This window comes from Varanus komodoensis, unplaced genomic scaffold, assembly GCF_004798865.1.
Source record: "Varanus komodoensis strain SLA01 unplaced genomic scaffold, ASM479886v1 scaffold12, whole genome shotgun sequence".
NCBI lineage: Eukaryota > Metazoa > Chordata > Lepidosauria > Squamata > Varanidae > Varanus > Varanus komodoensis.
Window position 1 is genome coordinate 5,959,772 of NW_025335349.1, and position 16,232 is coordinate 5,976,003.

Below are 16,232 nucleotides of genomic sequence, written 5' to 3' on the forward strand. Positions count from 1 at the left end.
GTGTAGTTCTGCATGGTGTAGTGCCTAATATGAACTTAATACACCTACAGAAGCATATGCTTGTGAAATGGGATGGAATTAATTTAAATCATCTCCCTATTCTAAAGAACAAATAATTCGGTTGTGGTGATGGTGGTGGTGATGATGATGGTGGTGTTGGTGGTGGTGGTGGTGGTGGTGGTGTTTTCATGGGGTGGACATTTTTTCCAGTGAAGAGAACCTTCACCACTGTAACAGTCTAGTGGATAAGCTTGGATGAAGGCAACTGATGCAGTGACTGGCTTTTCTATTGCATTTGAAACCCACTTTTCCTTGGCAACAATCAGAGCCATTTACGTGGTGCCCTTCAGCCAGTCTGACTCCAGTCCTTTGAGTTCTCTGTAATGGACTCTGATAGGCAGAAATGCTCCAGAGTCTCAGGCACTGGACCTTCCCAGTCCTACCAAGACTTGCAGGCATCAAACGTGGGATGTTATTCAAGCAATACTTGCATTCCACCTCTGAACTGAGCCCCTTCTCCAACTGGAGATAAATCCAGTTGAGCATTAGCAGTGGCTGCACAATATAACAACTATTGCAGCTAAGCTTTTCTGCTCCTTCCCAAATGGAGACTAAGATAGCTTTAACAGTGTAACACCGTCGTGTGCTTCCAGACCATTTGTTGATCCCTCCATCTTGAGGCGGGGTACGGTTTTAATTATCTTAGGAGGAAAATGTTTTGCTGGATCCACTCTTAATGCTGTTGGTCCGATTCTTTTAATAGCAGCTGTCAGGACCCAGTGTGTAGCACACGAACAGAAACTTCCAATTATAACTAGTTACCCAGCAATGCCATCACTGGAAGAAGACAAATCCTATTAGTAAATGTATCATGAGCCAGATGACCTCCTGTAATTACCTCAGCTAGTAATGCACTGAGGCAGCGCCCTCTTGGAGGAGCAATGTCCATACACAGCTTACAACCCAGGATGAGACACAGCTGAAAATTGCCTCGTATGGCAATAAATCACACCAATACAGGGGAGACCAGGCCCCTCGCTTCACCCTCCCTTTTTTGCAAGATCATCGCTGCTTGCATGGCAATCTAGCGGTGCTGCACACACGTCGCCCTGACTGTGGGAAGCTTTTCAGCATCCCCACCGAGCACTGGGGTAGTTTTTCCTTGCTCTTCTTTGAGCAACTAAAGCGGCGCATGCCAGTGTCTGCTTCATGTATGTCACCCCAGCTGCCCTGGATCAGCCAGCGCTCAGTCTCTGCTCCACACCTGCAATATGTGGGTATTTATTGCATTGCACTGATATTATTTAATTCATTTATTACACTTCTATAGCATTGAACAGCCAAAGCGCTCTGGCTTGCATCATAAATTGTAAGGTTTATTGACTTAGGGGATAAGCATATGCATGTGTAGGCAGAAAAAATGCCTTTTTCTGTCCAAATTAGCATAGTCTTGTGCCTTTAGCTTATACGTGAAATTCCTTGAGAGTCCAATCCTAGACAGGGCTACTCAATTGGATCTAGGTGACATTTAGTCATACTAAGACAAAGCCCACTGATATCCATGGAACTAGCTAGGCAGGACTAACATCCCATAGACATCAGTGGCTGCACTCCAATTATGATTAAGTCTAGATCCAGCCCATTGAGTTCAGTGGAGCTTACTTGGAGATCAATGGATATAAGGTTATAGCCTAAAGACTAAGGGTCCGCAGGTAGTTGGCTGCATTTAAATCTCGTGGGCTAACTTGCCTCAGCCTATTTTAAATGGGCTTAAGGACAACTAACATTCTATGGCTTTGTACATAGATATAAATACAGAGCAGCTGAGAGAGAAAAAGAGTACTCGGTATCAACTGACCATTGAAGTGGTGGTCAGCTAATTAAGGGGTTAATTGTGTAGCCCAGTAATGTGTGAGCGCAGTGAAACGCTGACGTGAGCAGCAGCCCAGTTCACAATGTCTGAATTGCCGGTTGCATGATGCGGTGCTCCACTGTGCGGGGAGAGCGTTGCTAGAAAGGCCTGGCGCTCCCAGTGGCCCACCTGCTGCTTGAGGGCCAGCTTGCCCTGCTCGCATGCACTGGGAGCGAGCCAAGGGCTCTGTCCAATCTGTAAACAAGCTCCGTGCTGTTGGACTGGCATAAGTTCCACGGCATGAATAATTTGTGTGTTATCAGGGGTCATCAGAGCTCGTATATGATGAAATAATTGTGTCCTTGGGGCTTTAAACATGACAACTGACATGCAAACACAGACGTTTGAACTAAAATCCGTATCCAAGAAGGGGAATGAATGGAGAAATGGAGAACTGACATCCCAAACAGCACGAGCTTTGTTTTTTATTGTGTTAAACTGAGTGGTTTGGTGGAAGGGCTGGAAAGAGCCAGGCTGATCTTGCTTCCCACTGCTTTTGTCTCTTCACAGGGAAGCATTGGGGAAGTGGCCAAGACTAGCTGATTAAGTTCTGCCAAATCTGACAATGAATCGGCAAGCTCTCCAAATCTCTCCCACAGCCTTCTGCTGGCTGCTGAATACTGAGAACAGGTAAATTGGCCGTGAGCATAGCCATCACTGGCTGAGAAACCACCCATTCTTCCTTTATCTCTAAAAATGTGTGTGTGCTCCATTAGTGGGGTGGGTCGGATGATTAACTCTGAGAGTCTGTGTAGGGTAGTGGTTAGAGTCTTGGACTGAGATCTGGGCCCTGTCACTTGCTAAACATGACCTCCAAGTGTGAATGCTTCTGCAGGCAAAACTTTACATGGTGTTCTTGAGTGAAGCCCATTCAGGCACCGAGTATACAGAATTACGGAATTACGAGCAGAAAACAGTGGTGTCTATGCATGTGCAAACAAGTTCTGCATTTCAGTGCATTTCAAGCATTACCCTGAAGGACGGCTCTGCTTAACTTTATATAAGGTGGCAGGAACCCCCTGCTTCTAGCAGCTGTTGCATAAAGCCAGATTCTACTGTTACCCTTTTGTGGAGTAAGCAGTATTTCTTTTCTATAGCAAGCCTAGGATGCATAACAAAATGCAGAGAAAAGTGACTGAGCAACATTAGCAAAGCTATCTTTCTAATATTGATGTGCTTCATCAACCCAGGTGTCCTTGACCTGGTGTCTCCCAGGTGTTTGGGCTACAGTTCTCAGAATCCCTGACCATGGACCATGCTGGCTGGGCTGTTTGGAACTGAATTCCGACAAATTTGGCTTGAGAAAAGACTGCATTATATGTCAATGTTTCTTACTGAACCTCACAAAGGCAATTAAGATTGAACCACCAAATTCAAGTATATGACAGATTATTTGCACCACGAAAGTCAGAATTTGGTACCCAAAGTTTGGCTCTAACTTTTGATGACTCATATATGACAGTCATGGTACAAATATGTCCATTACCCCCAGGTAAATGTCATTCTTGCTTCCCAGCATACTGGAAGTCTTCCCAAGATTTAAGGTTCGTAACCACATCCTATAATGGAGCTCAGTAGTAATCAGGTGTCATTAAACCACATAGCAGACTTGTTAATACCTCCCTATAGATTAAAGTTAAATTTAAATGTACAAAGGAAGTCCCTACAGAAAAGGCAGGTTAAAGAAATTGGGCACTGCATATTGAATAATACAGTGAAATTTGCTGCTTAATAAAAGCTACCACTCTTTGCTAGAAAAGAAGACGATCTTTAAATGTTTTTACTGCCTGTTATAAGACTATGCCAGAAACAAAATAGCTGCAAAAAAACAAATAATTGTGTTGGTAACTTTCAGTCTCACCAATTAAAATTTGCCCTCACTAATTAAAATTTTTCCCCACTGATTAATCAATTACAGCTTTAGTCGATTTGAATACCAATTAAACTGGCAGCCCCAATTAAAATATGTATAATATGGATGCTTGAAATATTATGAGATGCAGATGCAGTTGAGTATACCTAATGCTTATTCATGCTTCCAGATGCATGCAGGGCACTGGGTGGGCGGGGGGAGAAGACTACCACGGGGATGCTTGGATTACCAAACGCACCTGTCCAAACACACGCATGCAAATCTTTGCGCAACTTCAGTGCAACTGGGACCCAGTGGGACTGGGGAGTCTTATGACAAACAAATCTCTTGGTATCTTGTATGGCAGGACCAAATTATTTCAGAGCAGTAACAGGGGAGGAAGGGGCACACGCCATATTCCAAGTGAAGTTGCAAGTAGTCCTGCCTGGGGCAGAGGAGAAGCAGGGAAAGAGCAGCACCTGACATGCCTGTGGCTTTTTTTCCCTCAGAGAGTCCGCCCACACTTTGGGGTGGGAGAAAGGAAATGGTGGGAGAGGGTCAACCAGCCTCTCCCTGAATACTGCTGACCCAGGCCCAAGGCCTACTTTCCCTCCTGCCTCAGGAGTCCACTGTTCTCAGTACAGACATTGATTAACTAGATAAATAAATAGTTACCTTGAAGGAGATTGGGAGAGCCATCATGGATATTTGTTATCTAGTGTATTGGGGCTTTAGTTCCGATATTTTTGTTTTCAGTTTTTTCTCTGCAAATGGATCTCCTATCTTTATTTTTGAAATCCCTCTGCAGAACTGTCCTCAAACCACTGAGTACATAAACAAAGACATACAAATCTGAAAGCTTCAGCTATGGAGTGGTATAGAAATGAAGATGATGATGATGGTCTTCCCCAGAGGTTAATAATGGACAATGCTGCACTCTTTAATGCAAGGGTGGTACCTCCAGCAGGGTCCCAGTTGGGTTGCTGGATTCTCCAGATGACCCGTCTCCTTTGCCTCAGCCACTGGTGGATTGGTGGTTTCCTGACTTTGGGGTACTGTTTTCTGCATTCTAGACAGTTGGAATGGTTCTCCTAAAGCTTGGTTACCTGAAATAAGAGTTTTAAAGTAAAACATTCCTGTGTGTGTGTGTGTGTGTGTGTGTGTGTGTGTGTGTGTGTGTGTTTGTTTAGCCTCACTCACCATTGGACTGCTTTTCTGAAATGAATTTGACTGAAAGAAGTTTCTCAGACCTGCCCCGACTTACTGCCTGAGGCTACTGTGAAGTCCTTCGTAAGGAGCAGGTGGATGAAAGCGCTAGGTGTGTATGTGGCATAAAGCTAGTTCTCTGAAGGAAACCGCCACTGTCCAAAAGGCAATGCCAGAATGGAAAGAGCCCCACCTTAGGGAGAAAGAAAGTCACGCCGGGATGGGCGTGTTTACTCATTGTAGTTCTTTGCTGGAACAGCGGCCAAAGGAATCGGCAAGGATCCCTTCAATACCCCGAAAAGGCACATGTGTTGAGACCTTGGCAATATGCAGATACATTTAACTGGCTAAAGGCAGGAAATTAAATGGCTTCAGAACCTAACACTGAGAGTGGAACTTGTCCCTGAAGGGCCCACCTTTGAACTGTCAAGCCATTCAGAATACCTGAAACAGGAAATAAGGAGAGCATGTAAATGTTTCCTTATTTCAGTGGTGTCAAACCTAGGTCCCACGGGGCAGATCTGGCCTGCCTGGCTTCCCAGGCCCTGGGGCTCCATCCCCAACCGCACAGCTGCCAGTCATCTGGCAGCTCCCCAGCTTTTTGTGGTGCTTTCGCTGTTCTAGCCAAAGGCTCAGCTCCTGCTGGCAGGAAGTGTGTGGTGGTGTTTCTTGCATTTGAGCTGTTTTGGCCCCTCCCACTTGCCTTATCATTCACTGGGATGCAGCCCCCTGCTCCCCAGAGCTTCCCCAGAGCTGCATTCAGGAAGCTGTCCTGCCCCTGCCCTGCTCTTCGGCCCTTGCGGCTCTGATGCCTCAGGGAGCTACTCTGCAGATGGTCTTACGGGGGTTAGCCCTACCTGCCTCCATCCTCTCTTGGGAGTGGGACCCTTGCTCAGCAGCCAAGAAGGGGATCACAGGTGCAATCCCAGCATCTCCAGCTAAGGATGGGAAAGACTTCAGTCTGGACTCTGGCGAGCCACTTACAACAGACTAATGGACGCTGGAGTAGCTGCTCTGCTTCCAATGGGCAAACACAGACACTTTTAAAATGTGTCTTTGATGGGCAGCCTTCTCTGCTCATCTTTGATCTGGGCACCGCAAGACCAGCTCCTGAGAGCTCCCACACACACCGTTCCTGTTCTCCTCCACGCAGCTGCTTTTCCCGAAGCCTCCCCATTCAGCGACTGTGCTCACGCCTTTCCACCCCACATCACTTCTCCCCTCCCAGTCCTTTATTTCCCCGAACAGCTCAACTGTTGCTGCCCACATAGCTTCAGATCTGCCGCAGGCGCGTGTGGCTAAAAGGAGAAGCAGTGGGAGAGCTTGTTGCACTGGGGAGAAGAGCCTTTTTAAACAAAGCACATGGAAGCTGCAGAACAGGGGCTGGGGATGAGGTACAAGCTTCCAAGCAAGGTGCAGATATTGGAGGAGAAACGAAAATGTTTAAATCTGGTACTCAGAGAGGAGGGAAGTAATTTATTCTATAATGGGTCCCTTGATCAGCCTTCATGAAGCTAATGAAAATAGTCTATTTCCAATTAGGAGTCTTCCTTCAGCCTGGGCCTGAGATTCTCACGTAAGAAAAACTGTAAAAGCAGTTTGTTGTAGTTTGAAGCAGCAGTGCAATAACCAGCCCTGGGGATTGATGTGGCATAGTTTTCCTATCTTTTAAAGTGTTCCCAGTAACTTATTTTAAGGCTCGGGTGTTTAAATCTGCCCCATTCCATCATATTCGCGCCCTGATTAGACTGAGTGCAAAAGAAGCAAACAAATCGCTAACTACAGTGTGCGCACTGACTTGGGCCAAGCGTGATTCCCAGCTAAAGGGTATCAGTGTCCCAATTTCTCCTCTGTTTGGATTTTTCCCTTGCCCAGGGGCTAATTTATTTTGAAATAGCACTATGTGTATGTGAGTGTGTGGTGAAAGCAAGTTTATTCAGCGGAAGAACAGCCAGGAAGTCAGGGTATGTTCTCCAATTCCAGGGGATTGGATGGGACCGGCTATGGCTGAGCCAGGGCCTGCTCAGAGGCTCACCCCACCAGTGTCCTCCCCAGTACCTTAACGCTGGATCAAACGCAGCCTTCCCCAATTTGGCTGGCTGGAAGATAGCAGGACTTGCTGCCTAAGAGAACAGCTGAAGGGCCCAGGGCTTGGGTAGCCTGCTTTAGGTCTGAACCTTGGCTCTCAAGGAAATGCGCAGAGCAGAAGAATCTGCATTTCTTATCAGGTGTTATATCGTTGTGGGTTTGGAAAACAAGAGCACGGTTTTAACAAAATGCCAACAGGGCTGGAATGCTTAATGGTCCTTAGTTACCAGACATACCTTTTGTTGGGAACACAAGTGGTCCAGGAAGGGCTAGGAAGAAAGCTGACACTGCTTCCCACCCGGAGTCCGCACCTGCCACTGTCAGCTCCTGGTGCTCCACTTCCCTGGTGTCTCCCCCCTCTTCAGCTCTGGCTCCCCAAGTATCCCCCCATCTGCACTCACCCTCTCCCCACAACTCCTGGCATTTGTTTTCCCCACTCTCCTCTTCCCCCCTCACCCCTTCCCTCAGCTATAGATGGTGTAATTCGAGTCACATGCCTGTCTGAACAGGTATAAGAGAGAAGCTGCTGTTGAGAGAAAGGGACACGCAGAGAGAAGGCAGGATGAGAGCCAGCTTGGCCCTCTGGAAGGCTGAAGGCATCTCGGGATGTTCAAGTACCTTACCAGTAATTAAATGCAAAGCAGTGGATCTGCAGCTAGTCAGGGGTTGCACTGCGTTCCTCCACCTACCCAGTGCTTACCTGGCAGAACAGATTCAGACATTTACCCACGGTCCCTAAATTTGCACCACTCCAGTGCGAACCAAACCCAGGTAGGTGCCCCCTCTAAATCTTGGGAAAGTGGGATGGGGGTGCAACAGTATGAAGGTACTCCAGGATTTGGGAACTGCCAAGCTTGCGTTACAGCATGGAGGGTTTGTGTGCTTCTTTTTGCTCTCCCTTTCCCCCTGTGATACGATCCAGGAAGCGCTGAAAGAAACAGAGAGGAGGCATCTTCCAGCGCACCCAGCAGCCACCTGCGCTGGGTCGTGCAAGGGGTGCACAGGCGCTGCCCTCACGTGCAAAGGCCAGCTGTGTGCCCACGCCGGCCGACTGGCCCAGCTCTGCCTGCTGGTTGCTCGTGCTGCCTGCTCCTTCCCTTCCCTCACCTTCAGGGGAATGCCATTGCCAGATCGGTTCTGTGGAGAGCAGGTAGCTCTGGAGCCTTATGGCAGCTTTGCAATACCTGCTTATTTACAGGTACGCATTGCACCTTAGGTAGCAGGCAATCACTCACACAGGCCGTCAGAGCTTGTAAGGCAGCATCAATTCCCTCAGAAAGCCAATTGCATCCACTGCAGAAACGGGGGGGCGGGGGGGGACTCTCCTCCTATACTGGCTACTTTCTGACTCCAATTTTCCTTCCTTCCTTCCTTCCTTCCTTCCTTCCTTCCTTCCTCCCTTCCAGCATCCCCAGAGCTTGTGTGGGGGTGCCAAAGCCAGCAGTCACCAACTATCAGTGCTCATTAACGAAACAGCTTCTGAGCCATCACAGCCCATTCAGCAGACAGCTTCAGGGAGCTCTGCAAAGATTGGCTGACCACCAGTGGAGAGGCGACCCAAGTGCAAATAGAACACCTGCAGGCCAGAGTCAGGGCTCCCTGGACTCTGCGGCCACAAGTGCCTTCTCTTGGAGCCTCCTGCTGCTCCTGTTCTGCTCAGGAATGGAGAACCAGCAAGGTTCGGGTTCATCACAGTGCTCCCATTTTCACCTCTGAGTTCAGTTTCTTTCCTCCTCATTCCCAAATGTACCATTTTTACATTTTTATTTTCAAACCAAGCAACTGTTTGTGTGTCTCTGTGTGTGTGTGTGTATTTGCTGTACAGTTCAAATACTCACCTTTCGCCACATATAAAAGCATAAAATGCACGCTTCTAAAATGATTTTAAGCGAATGTTTGTTTGTTTGTGTGCACTTTTTCTATGTGAAGGAAAATCTCTTTTCCTGTGCTTGGGTTGCAAATGGGGCAGATCTGCAGAAAAAACAATCTCACTGGAATGCTCACACTTCACAAGTTCTGCTAAAAGCAAGCCTGTCACTGTGCTTGCAGTGTATCGTTGCATTAAAGGACAGACAAAAAGCAACAATGATTTGGCTGTGTATGAAGCTGATTGATGTTCTCTGCTCTGCTACCATTAATAAGCAAACAAGCTATTCAAGAGATGGTTACCTTATCTGATGATTCGAGCCATAAACATTTATAGAATCTAGGTGAAGGCATAAGGCACTGTTTAAGATTATCCATCTCGCGAAGCCAGGCTCCTAGGGATAGCCTATGGGATAAAAGTGTTAAACTTCATTAAAGCTAAAGTGCTTTAGAAATCTATTAACTCTCCATGGATTTTGCCCTGCCTTCCTCCAACTGTCCAACCCGATCTACTAAAACAGAGATTATGGGGCCATCTGCATCCTTACATCTTAGCACACAAACAAAGCTTGGTTTGCATCCTATAAAAGCAAGGTGGACATATTTACAGAAAGATGCATTGCTTAGAGAAGTCTATTTAGGAACACAAAGACATATATACTCTGGTTAGCATGCCCCTGAATTGGAAAAGGAGAAGCATTGCTGTCACGATGACCTTTGAAAATGCTATCGTCCCATATAATCTTCAGACTATTGAAATAACTTCAATTTGTTTGGTGCAGAATAAGGACACATTCAATCATGCATACGAGACCTTTGCTGGGCTCTTAGGAAGATTTGCAGGTGTAATAGAATGAAAACAAGTTCTGTAAAAAATGGTGGTTTAAATCAACTCAGAAATGGACCCTTCCACTTCAATTTGCTCTTTTCAAGCAGATTTAAATTAGAACAGTTCATGTAGTACTTATGGTGGAATGCCAGAAGGCTCTAATGTTCATCTAGGGAGCCAAATAAATGAGGGTAGATGAATCCTGTCACCTTTTCAGCTTATGTTCCCAAACAGAATTAAACAGGAAGGTTGTTTACTATTCCAAATGCTTTCTGTTCAGCTGTTGCCAATGAGCCAATATTTTACTGGTCCAACCAATAATTAGTCTTATAGCAGAGAACTGATACTAGGATCTGAAAAGCTAGTGAGCTCCGGATTGGCTAAACTCAAGCCCTAACCCACCATGTCTTGCCTTGTCTCCACCTAATTTTGTTCCAAGTATTTCTGAAATGAAAACTGGGTAGCTAATTTCGGAGCCAATGAGCAGTATGGGTTACAGTGATGAACTAGGCTTCAATTCCTTACAGCCTTTAGCACGGTCACCGGAAAACCGTAGGCCAGTCTGTCTCAGACTATGCTACCTCACAGCTCCCTAAGACTTTTGCAAGAATTTCTTTACCTACTGAAGAATCGAATCATCTTCTTTTCCTACATCTATTAATGACCAATAAGTGTCCTGTAATTTGTTTACCAAACTTCATCAAGGAAGTAAAATAATGACTGGAGAAAAGGGAACTCTGTGGCTTCTGATTTAGATTTTCAAAAGCGAAACATAGTAAGACCTCCAATTATCCATTATGCAAAGGCCGGAAAACATTCCACATGGGCCATGCTGGGCAAGTGACAATGAGGTTTTTACCTACTCCAACAAATAGCCAAAAAATAAGAAGCGGACCATTAAATGCATAAAATATGTAAGACCTGGAAGTTATTATTACCTATTTCAAAAATGTTATGTTCTTGCTGTATGCTTTTATTACTTTGTCCTTACAAAAAAAGTCTCCTACAAGAACCAGAAGTGATGAACAACAGAAAAACACCAGCTGGTACACTTCCTTAGTTGCAGAGGTCAGAGAGTAGCAGGTATACAGGAGCTTTGTGCTTTTGGACTTTTGAAGTATGCAAACATTGCCAAATTCTTTAAGATGTCATTTCAGCAGGCTGACCCATGTCCTCAAAAGGCTGTGGCAGAATTATGCATTATCCAAGCATTATCCAAGGTTCCCAGATCCTTCTCTGGGTGAAGGGGAAGAATGGCTACAGGGAAGGATCAGTAAGAAGTTATATGACTCTTTCTCCACAAGCTAATTTGTTCCCCACAATCTCACTCCCCTGGCAATTTCACAGACATTCAGCTGGGTTTATTTCCAGTCTGGGCTAGGGAGATAGTTTGAAAATACGGCCAGCGGGGGTAGTTCCATGGAGGGCAGGAAGCATTAAGCACCCCTCCTGCTATCCACAAACCTTCCCACCACCACCTCCAGTTTTGAAATACAGCAGGACCCCTGTATCTGCTGTCTCAGTTACGGCATATTCAGTTAACCACAAACCTCGGGCCAAAAGAAATGTCATAAAGTGCCATAAAGTGCCAAAGAGGAGTCATGAAGTGGTTCCTGTAAGAAAGCATTCTTGATTTAATAGGGAACAAAAAATAAAGGTATGCTGGGGTAAGAATGAACAAAATTGTGAAAAAAAGAAAATATATGGTATATAGAATATATAGAATATAGTATTTGCTATTATCCACAGTTTCAGGCTTCCATTGGGTGGCTTGGAACTGATCTGCATGGATACGGGAGTCTTGCTATACCATTATTTACTCTGTAATATGTACTTCCCGCCGCAGTAGCTTCTCCCGTTAGAAAACTAACTGCGGTGTGCAGAGGAGAGGACCGTATCCTCGTTGTATTGGGTTGTTTAGCTTCATGTGCTTCCTTCATCTCTTTTCCTCTGCATGTGTAAATTTTCTGAATGGCATTCTCCATTCCCCCTGCTCTGTAAATGGAGTTGCTAAAGCTCTGGGCAGCAGAGTCTTCCAGTTATTCAGGGATATTTGCAGAGTATTTATTGACAGTATGAAATGTATATGCTGCAAATCCTTGGCACACAAATGCTCTGAGAGTAAATCTGCTGATGGGAATGAGATGGAGCCGGAAAGGCAGTGTGGCACCAGGAATCCCTGCAGTCCACAGGCCTGGCCTCTTTCGCATTGTGTTCCTCATCAGGATAGACTTTTTGCTGGGCTTTGCATAAAGACACGATCAACAGAGACCTTGAGATTCTGGTTGTAGAAAGCCTGACAAAGAAACCCAGTAGCCTTTCTTTGCCTAGGATGCATGGCATTGCTTAGAAAAGCATAGTATGATTCAAATAATTTGGAAGAAAATGATAGATGAGACAGCCAAGGTCATCGAGTCCAACCCGCACCCTCCAAGAATGTGGGAAATCCACAGCCACAGCATCCATGCATTTTGGCTTTCAGCCTCCACTTGGAAACCTCTAGCAAAGGAGATTCACCAAAGTCTGGGGCAGCCTGTTGCACTGTTGAACCTTTTGTACCACAAGGAAGCTGCCCCCAGTGTTTAGTCAAAATCCCTATTCCAGGATTGAATCTAATGGTTTGGGTCCTATGCCCTTGAGCAGCAGAGAACAAATTTGGTTCATCGTCATTGTACATACTTGAAAATGGCTATTATATGGCCTTTGAACCACCTCTTGTCCAGCTAATACACATAATTCCTGGAAAACTTTCTCCTAGGATTTTGTCTCCAGGCGTCTCACCATCTCTACCACTTGGGATTTGATTTTTCATGACACCTGGTTCTTCAGCCATAGACTTGACTGTTAATATCAAGTTACTAGTAATGCCAGTTGCATGACCCAGTGGGGTAGGATGGACTGGTCCTTTGCTCTGCTCAAGAAACACAAACACAGTTTGCATTCCAACTTCCCCAAGGGCAAGGAGCATTCACTAGTCTGGCTGTGATAAAATGACACATTGTCAGGATGAGGGCTAAGAGAAGCATGGGGGAACTAATGGTTAGGAAGCACAGAGGCAGGGAGAGAGTGAAGATTAGACCGTGACCTGACAAGAAGAAACTGCAGGAAGGGTAGATGAAGAATATGGCTTGAGGAACAGGACATGGGAGAGAGTGTGAGAGTTCAGGACTGGGTTCAGACTGCATAAGAACCTGTCTTGAGTTTGGTTTGTCATTGAACCAGAGGTGGTGCTGGTTGTCATTGTCAAAGTAAGGCTATATTGTGTTGTCCAAACCCAGCTGAGACAGCAAAGCATGGTGAACAGTGCACAGTTCACAATGCAACGATAAACCAGGTGTTCTCGTCATGGCTTGTTCATGGTTGACAAGCCATGGCTTGTTAGCAAAGCTGGGTTCAAGCTAGGTTCAAGTTGAGTTATTCAAGCAATAACTCATGTTTCATCCACAATCAGCCCTGTGTTGTCTGACCCACTCAGCATGAGAGGGAGCTCTCCAAAGAACATTTCATTGGGTTAAATAACAGGAGGGTCTATATTCCAGGAATGAGAAAGAAAGGCATGGTGAGTTTGGTTAGATGACAGAAAAGTTACAGGGCTGCTAGGTGAGCTTTCTAGATGAGCTTTCCCAGCCTGGTGCCTGCCAGACATTTTGGACTACAACACCCACAATGCTGGATGGAGCTGATGCGCATTTGAGGCTGAAGCATCTGCTGATCTAGACCCTAAAATTTAGCAGATGTAGATTCTGTGAGAAATAGCTTCTCCTATCAGTGCAGCATTGTGATCTGGCAACTTCATGGAGGTAACCAAGCCCAGGATGAAAAGTATGAATAGGGTAAGGTGGACTGAATCTCTCATTGGCTTCCAGTTCTTTGGCAGGAGCCTTTAAGCACTGAAAGAACCTTTCACACAGTTTCCAGAGGACAAGCAATGCTTTCTCCCCCCACACTGCCCTTTTTAATGCCTGCTTCCTCCTTACCCCAGGGACTATCAAAAAGCATTGCTATTCCATCAGAAAGCAGTACAATAAAATGAATACAAGACTGAGAAAGAGAAAAGCTGTGTTGTAAGTTGCCTCATTTCAACAGACATGGAGTGCGGTACATGGCCAGCACTTTATGAAGGAGTGGCTTGTAAGCAGCTCCTGCCCTTGATCTACATTAATTTGAGCATCTAACTCATTTCGAGGCTGCATGCATTAAACCCAAATGAAGCCTCCTCACTGAACCAGAACAGATCAACTCCACGTATTCTGCAAGCCAGACAGAAAGGAGAATAATCACTCCAATGGGCCATTAATAAAGAAGTGAATTATCTCCAGAACATATTCATAGTTTAGTATTGGGCCTCTGCACTGCAAGTAAATATACCCCAATGCCTGCTTTGAACAGCGATGTCTCCCTGCACTGCTGTGCTGTCCTATTTATAATCACGCCTTCTTGCGGCACCTTTTTGAAAGGGCCCTCAATGAGCACCAAGTCACTTAAGAGCCTAACTTATTTATGGCGCTGGAACGCTAACAAGAACATGGCACGTCTTTTGTTCTTGCACTTCGACTGGTCAGCGATTTGACAGCATCCTAGAGGTCAAATCCTCCCTAATTTGACATATCTCCCCCACCCCACCGTCCCGTGCAGAACATGGCATTCTAGTATGACCCCCTGAGGCAGTGGCTCGGCAGCTTCCCCATTCCCTGGGCGTAGCAGACCATGCGCAGGCTTCTGCAGGGTGGTCTTGCTGTGTAGGGAGGGTGCATGATGGTGAGAGGATCGTCCCTCTCATCAGTAAACTGCATCACATAGCTTTTGGGTTTCTGCAGTTCTACTTTGGGCAATTTATCTATTGATTATATCCATCGTCCACCTTCCTTCCTTCCAAGGTGGCTTACGTAAGGCTCATTCTCTTCTCAATCTTATTTATTTATTATTTAATTGAGCTTTTATATACCGTTTGTTAGCAAAAGAGTTCTCAAGCCTATCCTCACAACAACAGCCCTGTGAGGTAGGCTGGGCTGAGGGCCAGTGAGTGGCCCAAAGTCACCCAGTGAGCTTCACCGCCTTGGGCAGACTAGAGCCGGGCTCTCCCAGGTCCCCAGTCCAACACACTCACCAGCACGCTGCCCTGGCTGCAAAAGGAATGAATGGATGGCCTGAAAAGCTGCTCCATACCATCCAGAACCATTTCATCAAACACAAGAAGGCAACTGTGAATATCCAAGCTTGTGCTATTATTAAAAGAAATAAATGACCAGGACAAGTACCCTGTGGCAGCACACCTGAGTGCAAGGCCAGAAGTGAAGACTTGCAGATATTCCTTGAAAACAGGCATCCAGGGCAGCCCCTAACGCTACCACTACCATCTTATATATGTTTTTCAGAAATAGATTCCTCTGAGTTCAATGACACTTATTCCCAGGAGCAGCCTTCATTTCTGTTTGGGCCCATATACTGGAGTACAAAACACACGCTCTCCCTATTGACTGTGATGTGCCACCCACATTCCTCACACGACACAACCTCAGTTCAGCCCTCTCGCCAAGCCTCCGCCACCTGAATCACGCCACCAGTGGATGGTTCCACCAGCACAGCTGGGAATTCTGCCATCTTGTCTGTTGTGTCCCTGGCATATTTGACGTTCTACTGGTATGATGAGGCTTCCCCAACCTGCACTGGTGGATCTCAAGTATAAGGCTGCGTTCATATTTTTCTTGTGACAGTAAAAAATATTACATCATTTATAACCTTTTATTGAACAAAGTCAAACAGGAATGAACAATTTACTTCTAATGGAGTGGTTCAATATTTCCATGTCTTTTTTTCATCCCTAAAACAATTTAGGTCAAAGGCTTCCATAATAAATCAAGTAAATGGTTACTATATGTATCAGAATAAATAAATACCACTTCTCAAGGGAAAACAACTTTGATGCAGAAACAAATGTTAGAAGTTCTTTATTTTTCATGGTTATTTCTGTTAATCAGCAACAATGATTATTTAACTGCTTGAATGACTGTTTATTTAAACACTTAATTACATGGGAAGAAATATAGATCAGAAAACTAGCAAATCCGAATTGTTCCCTCCCCATCCATAACTCTGTCAGGATATGGGCTGTACTAGGCCTTCACCTGATAGTCAAAACCAGATTGCCTATCCCAGTATTTGCAGGATCAGTGCTGGGCCCTACTGGAGTCCTCAGTCTCCTGAGGAGGACTAGGTGGGAGCCCTGGGGGAAGAGCTACGTAAGAGCAAGTGCTTTCCTCCAGAACTGGCCCCAGCAACATAGGTCCTCCTGTGTGCTGTAGTGCCTGCTCCTTGCTGCAGCTGGTTCCTGGTGTGTCTTGCCTTACTGTCTTGCCTCAGCAATGCAGGGGTTCCTGTGAACTGTGGTCTGGTCCCGCTCCTACACCTTGCCTGATCTGGTGTCTGCCCTGCCTCATTGCATCTCTGCTTTGCCATGTTGCCTTAGCAATGCAGGTGTG